This window comes from Rhinolophus hipposideros, assembly GCF_964194185.1.
Source record: "Rhinolophus hipposideros genome assembly, chromosome: 18".
NCBI classification, from domain to species: Eukaryota; Metazoa; Chordata; class Mammalia; order Chiroptera; family Rhinolophidae; genus Rhinolophus; species Rhinolophus hipposideros.
The window spans coordinates 44,471,119-44,479,022 of record NC_138064.1 but is presented as its reverse complement, the minus strand read 5'-3'; the positions used below and the strand labels follow the sequence as shown (position 1 = coordinate 44,479,022).

The following is a 7,904-nucleotide window of genomic DNA, read 5'->3' as shown; positions in this document are numbered from 1 at the left end:
ACCCATCAAAGAACTCTTTGCTCATCACACAGAACATCTAAGAGACTCCTAAGAGACTCATGGAAGGATTACTTGAAGGTGTGCAATTTGGGCGAGCAGGGGAAGAAGGAAGGGAGCGGAGTGGAAACGCACGGTCCCGTGGTGGAATCGGCCGGCGGCTGCTGCTGCTGTAGTGGCGGCGGCTGTGGCGGTGGAGGCGGCGGCGGAGGTGTTAACCCACAGCTCTAAAGACACAGGGATCCCCAGGGCGGAACAGAGAATACAAAAGACAGGAGGTGGGCTCTTTCCCTGCCTCCCACAATTGATCACTCCCACCGGGGACGCAGCTTGGTAAGCCCTAGGGTGGACAAAGAACACAGACTCCATACCTGGGCCCCTCCCCCCACTCCTCCAATCCTATCCCCGCCCTTCCAGAGACTTAACTGGCCCCTGAACTGAAGAGTAGTGTCAGATTAGAAGAGGGGCCGTAGTGCTCAGGCTCTGGGGAGACTGACAGGCAGCTCTGACCCAGGGAAGAAGCTGGGAAGAGTGTGATTTTGGCTGGGCTAGGAGAGAAGAGACTCCTCCAACCCGCAGCCATGACCTTTTCTGGCCTGCAGGAAGAGTGTGACATGGCTGGGCTGGGAGAGAGAAGACCCCTCTATCTCCAGCCCCCACCCTTTCTGGCCTGCCTAGGGCGGGGCAAGTGCAGCAGAAGAGGCACTCTCAGAGATCAGCAGTAAGTGACCTAAGACTCAGGAGTACTGGACACAGGGCTGGTGTTGCTACTCTCAGTGTGCATATGTGCAGGCAAGGGCAGAAACTGCACTGACTTTGTAAAACCTATCATCCAGACCCCCCAGCCCCACGCATTTAAATCTACAGTCCCAAAGTCACCCTGGGCACCAGGTGACTGGTTCTGCCTGCACAATAGGCAGGGAACTCTCTGGTACAGCAGAGGACAACCTGGAGATTACTTGGTGGGCTTAAGCCAAGACTGGCATTGCTTTTTGTTTTGCTTTGTTTTGTTTTGTCTTTATATCTTTGCCTGTGTTGAGTGGGAGTTAGCGGGTGTTTTTACATGTGAATGTATTTGATTTTTTTTCTTTGTTGTTGTTGTTGTTGTTGTTGTTGTTGTGCTTGGTGATTTGCTTTGTTCTGAAATTGCCCTACCAGGGCCCAGCTTGAAAGGCACAAGATTCAATATATCCAGAGGCCAATTCCAGACCAAACCAGAGTACTACAGTGTTTGACCTACAAGTCACACACCCAGAGGGAATTCTTTGCAGGCACAAGAGCCAATAGAGGCCAGACCACACTTAAGTGGTCAATCCTCACGCAGCAGAACACCCTACGGTGGGCAGAGCCAAGTCTCACAACTAGTCAGCCTAGGAGTTAACCCCACCTACTCACAAGCAAAAAGCAATTAAAGATCTTCTTTAACAGGACAATATACACAACACAAGAGTCACCTTTGGAGCACTTGCAGAGGAGAAGAAGTAGTGCAAATGAAATATAAAGGACACATACTACATAAGATAACCCAGCAAGAACTAAGATCTCTAGGGTATCTACCTAATACATCAAAGCAAACACAGAGAGTAAGCCAGAATGGAGAAACAAAGAAACATGTCCCAAATAAAAGAACAGAAGAAACCTCCACAACTGGAACCAAATGAAGCAGAGGTAACCAACCTATCAGAGACAGAGTTCAGAACACTGGTGATAAGAATGTTTAAGGAGCTTAGAGAAGACATTAAGAAGGGTGTAGAAATCATAACGAACAACCAGTTAGAATTAAAAAACACAATTACCAAAATTAAGAACTCACTTGAAGGAATTACCAGCAGATTAGATGAAGCAGAGGATCGAATCAGCGACTTAGAAGACAAGTTAGCAGAGATCACCCAAACAGAACAACAGAAAGAAAAAAGAATAAAAAACAATGAAGATGGTTTAAGAGACCGCTGGGATAACATCAAGCGCAACAACATGCACATCATAGGAATACCAGAAGGTGAAGAGAGGAAGCAAGGGACTTAAAACATATTTGAAGTAATAATGTCCGAAAGATTCCCTAACCTGATGAAGGAAACCAACATACAAGCCCAGGAAGTGAAGAGAGTTCCAACCAGGATAAACCCAAACAGGTCCACACCAAGACACATTATAGTTAAAATGGCAAAGCTTAAAGACAAAGAGAGAATCCTAAAAGCAGCAAGAGAAAGACAGAGGGTTACATACAAGGGAACTCCTATAAGACTGTCAAATGACTTTTCTGCAGAAACATTGAAGGCAAGGAGGGAGTGGCAGGAGATACTCAAAGTGATGGAAAACAAAGGCCTACAACCTAGATTGCTTTATCCAGCAAGGCTATCATTTAAAGTTGATGGAGAGATAAAGAGCTTCTCAGAAAAGAATAAGCTAAAGGAATTTATTACCACCAAGCCAGCATTGCAAGAAATACTAAAAGGACTTCTGTAAATAGAAGAAAGATGAAAACAATCTAACTACAAATTTAAAAATGGCAATAACTATGTACCTATCAATAATCACTTTAAATGTAAACAGATTAAATGCTTCAATCAAGAGACATAGGGTGACTGAGTGGATAAGGAAGCCAGACCCTTGTATATGCTGTATATAAGAAACTCATCTCAGATCAAAAGACACACACAGGCTGAAAGTGAAAGGTTGGAGTAACATATTTCATGCAAATGGAAGCGAAAAAAAAAAGCTGGCATTGAAATACTTATATCTGACAAAATAGACTTTAAAATGAAGAGCATATTAAAAGACAAAGATGGGCACTATATAATAATAAAGGGATCAATTCGACAAGAAGACATAACCCTAGTAAACATCTATGCACCTAACATAGGCGCACCTAAATATATAAAACAGGTACTGATGGACATAAGGACAGAGATCAACAGCAACACTATCATAGTAGGGGACTTCAACACACCTCTGACAACAAGGGACAGGTCCTCCAGACAGAAAATCAATATGGAAACAACAGCCTTAAATGATACTTTGGAGCAGTTGGATTTAATTGATATTTTCAGGGCATTTCACCCCAATGCTGCAGAATACACGTTCTTCTCAAGTGCACATGGAACATTTTCCAAGATAGATCATATGTTAGGACACAAAACAAGACTTGATAAATTTAAGAAAATTGAAATCATACCAATTGTCTTCTCTGACCACAGTGCTATGAAATTAGAGATGAACTACAGGAAAAAAAAAAAAAAACAGGAAGACACACCAATTCATGGAGGCTGAATAACATGTTACTAAATAACGAATGGGTCAAGCAGCAGATCAAAGAAGAAATCAAAAGATATCTCGAGACAAATGAGATTGAGAACATGACGACCGAAATCTATGGGATGCTGCGAAAGCAGTCCTAAGAGGGAAGTTCATAGCACTGCAGGCCTACCTAAAGTAACAAGAAACATCACTAATTGACAGTTTATCTTCACACTTAAGGGATCTGGAAAAAGTACAGCAAAATAAGCCCAAAGGGAGCACAAGGAAGAAGATAATAAGGATCAGAGCAGAAATAAATGAAATAGAAACCAGAAAAACAATACAAAAGATCAATGAATCCAAGAGTTGGTTCTTAGAGAAAATAAACAAAATTGACAAACCTTTAGCCAGACTCATTAAAAAAAGGAGAGAGAGGGCCCAAATTAATAAAATCAGAAATGCTAGCATACTTTTAGTTGCAAAGTGACTATGCTCAGCCTTGCAATCTTTTATTCAGCCAAATGCTAATAATGTCAGATTTTTCTTAGCGGAAGAGTATAGGAAACTTTTACTCAAATCATAAAATAACTAATATTGTAACAGAGGCTAGGACTTTTGCCAAATTATGAGTGAGGGAAACTTTATCTTTTAAATAATAATTTATGTACTTTTTAGGTGTTAGCTACTGGTTCCATATTCTCCTTTTACATCTGTGGTGGGCTCCCTTTTCAATTCCCTTCTCAACAATATAATTATGAATAGAGTTTAAGCAAATAACATTCAGGTAAATAGAATTGAAGTATCACTATACTCCATAGATCACAAATTTCAAATTTGACCTTTGGGAAAATACAATCAGAAGAGAATAAGAAAGCGCTCTCTCTCTCTCTCTCTCACCATTCAATTATTTTTTCTTTTGAATTTTGGCTCTCTGAGTTCAGCAATATTTTTACAATTTTTTTTCACAGAAAAGTTTTCTTGTAAGCTTCAGCTAGGACAACTATTAAATTATAACCCCTTAATTCAATCTACCCTTTGCTTTTTCCTTACAATGTATTTTCATCGATGAGTCACATTCTCCTATTCCTTTCAACCCCATGAATTATGACATCATTTCTATGGGGTAATTACCTGTGCTGCCTTCATTTAGTTACTGGAAGAGGCCTCATATAAAGTTAGTGAATTTTCCTTGGAAATGATAACTTGTATTATATCCATTCTAATATAATATCTTGGATGTTTTCTTTTATCATGTTATTACACTGAAAAAGAATGCATCAAGTATTTTGACCCATCACCTCAAATAACTATAATTATAACTGCTCTTATTTATATAGCATCTCTTGGTCGAGCATTAACAAAGACTCAGAATTAGGTTTTAAACACAATACATGAAAAAATAATAGAGCAATACTAATGGGAACAAATATATTTTGTTGGGCTGGATTAATCTCTTTTTTTGTTGTTGTTGGTGTTCAAGGAAGCTGAATAATAAACATTGACATAAGTTGTGATTTGAGAAAACATCTAGTATGTTTTTGACTTAATTTCAGATTACAATAAAAAATGTAAGCAATATCAAGAAATTGTTTTGGAGCGCCCCGGTGTCTCAGGCTGTTTGAGCACTGTGGTCCTAACTCCGAAGGCTGCCATTTCGATTCCCACATGGGCCAGTGGGCTGTCAACCACAAGGTTGCTAGTTTGACTCCGCAAGGGATGGTGGGCTGTGCCCCCTGCAACTAGCATTGGCTACTGGACCTGGAGCTGAACTGTGCCCTCCACAACTAAGACTGAAAGGACAACAACTTGAAGCTGAATGTCACCCTCCACAATTAACATTGAAAGGACAACAACTTGACTTGGAAAAAAGTCCTGGAAGTACACACTGTTCCCCAATAACGTCCTGTTCCCGTTCCCCAATAAAATGTTAAATAAAAGAAAAAAAAAGAAATTGTTTTGATTTCTTTCAAAGAGATGATATTCTTGATTGTATGTATAATTAACTAGGGTATCTTCTTTGTCCTAGTATCATTTCTTTGTATCTTATAGTCTAGATTTGTTTTGTAAATTATTTCTTGGTTAATAAAAAAATTACTAAAAGTAGAAATATATTGTCTTTGTTTTAATGTGACTTTTTTATTTTTTATAAATTCAAACACATGGTCATTCAATGAATTTGGTTATAGAAATTCTTATTACAGTTCTGGAAACATTGTTCTTAAGTCAAAATGTGGTGATCTGATAAATTGCTTTATTTTTCTCATTGATAAATATATGGACATTGAGGTGGATATCATAGATGATGGGATAAAAACTGGATAAGGTTAAAGGAATAATCAAATCTTTGCTTTAGTTATGTAATAACTGCATTGTGGGAAACTGGGGCATACGATTTGGAATTAGTTTTCTTCACTTAAAATTCTGGTTCTACTACTAAATTGTGTGAGAACTTGGGTAATGTATTTAACTTGTTGGCACCTCAGTTTCCATAAAATGGTAATTATAATATACCATAAAATGGTATATTATATATAATACCATATAATGGTATAAAATAGTATAAAATTATATAATACCATAAAATGGTAATCATATATATATATATATATATGTATACATACATATATATATATATGTGAACTAAAATGAGATTACAAACTATTGGGGTATTTTAGGACCAGGTATAAGTGTTGGATGTTGAAGAGATGAGTGTGCTAGATATAGATATAAATAAAATAGATATAATAAAATCTATATAATAGATATAATATAAAATAAAATTTTATATATAAAATAAAATCTAGATATAGATTTTATTTATCTCTATATCTAGAGAGTATGTTAGATGTAGACAAAAAGACCTTGTTTGCCAGAGTAGAATTATTAATTTTATCATATTTTGTGGATGACCCGTTGATGTATATTAATTAAGAGATTATTGTGATCATTTAACATTGTAGGAAATGTTTTTTAACAATTGCTGGTAGTGATCTAGAGGATAAATAATGAAGGCTTCCATCTCATGGCAATGAGAAAGGAGGAAAAGATGGAATCCGGAAATATACAATACAGTGAGCAGTTTCAAACAGAGGTTAAGTGTACAGCGTTTGGAATCAAACAGGCTAGATTGTTTTCCAACTTGATCACCTAATTCCTGTTGGTCTCTGGATGATTAACTTAATGTCTCTCTTTTAAATATCATTTTCCTCATGTGCATAATATAGATATTAATAAACTTCTTCATAAGAATGAAATGAGTTAATACATTTATGATACTTAGCACAATGTCTGGAACTTATAATTTGGTAACAAAATTATATCTAATGATTGTTATTAGATAGAATTGATAGCTCTATCTTCTGATGAAGGAAGTGAGACAGGGAAGAGCATAAGAAGACTCATGTTTATGACATGAACAATTATATTGAGGATGAGGTAAGACATATCAATCATTTACTTTATTTACTTGTTGTTTCCATAATTCTTGAACACTTACTGTAAGTGACATTGCAAGTAGCAGAAAATTAAATATTCAATATGTATTTACTAAGTACAACAGGCACTAGGCACGATGCTGTGACTATATACAGCATACAGTGGAATAAAATACTGAAAAGATACAGCACAACCCAAGAGTAAGTAACAGTCTAGTGGACATCCAGGTTTCTTTATTGTGAGTACAAGAGGAGGGGTAGGAAAAAAATAAAAACACATAACCTGTCATTACAGTGCTTGCCAAATTAGAGAAAAGAGGGACAGAGAATTAATGTCTTTCCGTCTGGCCACAGCCATCAGCTAAGCCAAGAAAGACACTTATAAGTACATCCAGGAGGTATGGAGGAAGAAGCTGTCTGATGTAATGTGGCTTCTTCTCTGCATGCACTGCTGCCAGCACCGCCAGCTCGCCGCACTCCATACAACCCCCCACCCCACCCTACCCAGCCTGATAAAGTGGTCAGGCTGGGATACAAAGCCAAGCAAGATTATATCATATATTGGATTCCTGTGTGCATGGTGGGCACAAACGCCCAGTTCCTAAGTGTACAACCTATGGCAAGCTTGTCCATCAGGGTGTTAACCAGCTAAAGTTTGCTTGGAGCCTTCAGTATGTTGCCCAGGAGGGAGCTGGACACAAGTGTGGGGCTGAGTGTCCTGAATTCTTACTGGGTTGGTGAAGATTCCACATACAGATTCTTTGAGGTTATACTCATCGATCCATTCCATAAAGCTATCAGACGGAATCCTGACACCCAGTGGACCACCAAACCAGTCTACAAACACAGGGAGATGCCAGGGCTGACATCTGCAGGCCACAAGAGCCATGGCCTTGGAAAGGGCCATAAATTCCACTATACTATTGGTGGTTCCCTCCATGCAGCTTGAAGAATGCGCACTACTCTCCAGCTCCTCCGTTCCAGCTAATATGAGTAATGTTTGTAAAATTCTTACCTAATAAACAATTTAGGACATTCATGCTTGCTTAAAAGTGTTCTTTAATTTGTCTGTTAAAACTAGTTGTCGGCAGATTGTTTTCATGAATGCATTGTCTAATTATGAAAGTTAAATTGCAATAACGTTTGAAGATAAAATGATGATGTATCTTGTTTCTCATAAGATAAATACTTTTGTCTTTGCCTTGTCTTATTAGGGAGTTTATATGTCAGTGTTTA

At 38.1% G+C, this 7,904-nt stretch overlaps 1 pseudogene across 1 annotated transcript; it reads left to right on the top strand.

Moving 5' to 3' along the window:
* The first annotated feature begins 6,645 nt into the window (after window positions 1-6,645).
* LOC308510435 (large ribosomal subunit protein eL15-like) lies at window positions 6,646-7,656 on the top strand (annotated as a pseudogene). Its single transcript has 2 exons — window positions 6,646-6,669; window positions 7,055-7,656. The product of its transcript is annotated as a large ribosomal subunit protein eL15-like (transcript).
* Window positions 7,657-7,904: the final 248 nt, after the last annotated feature.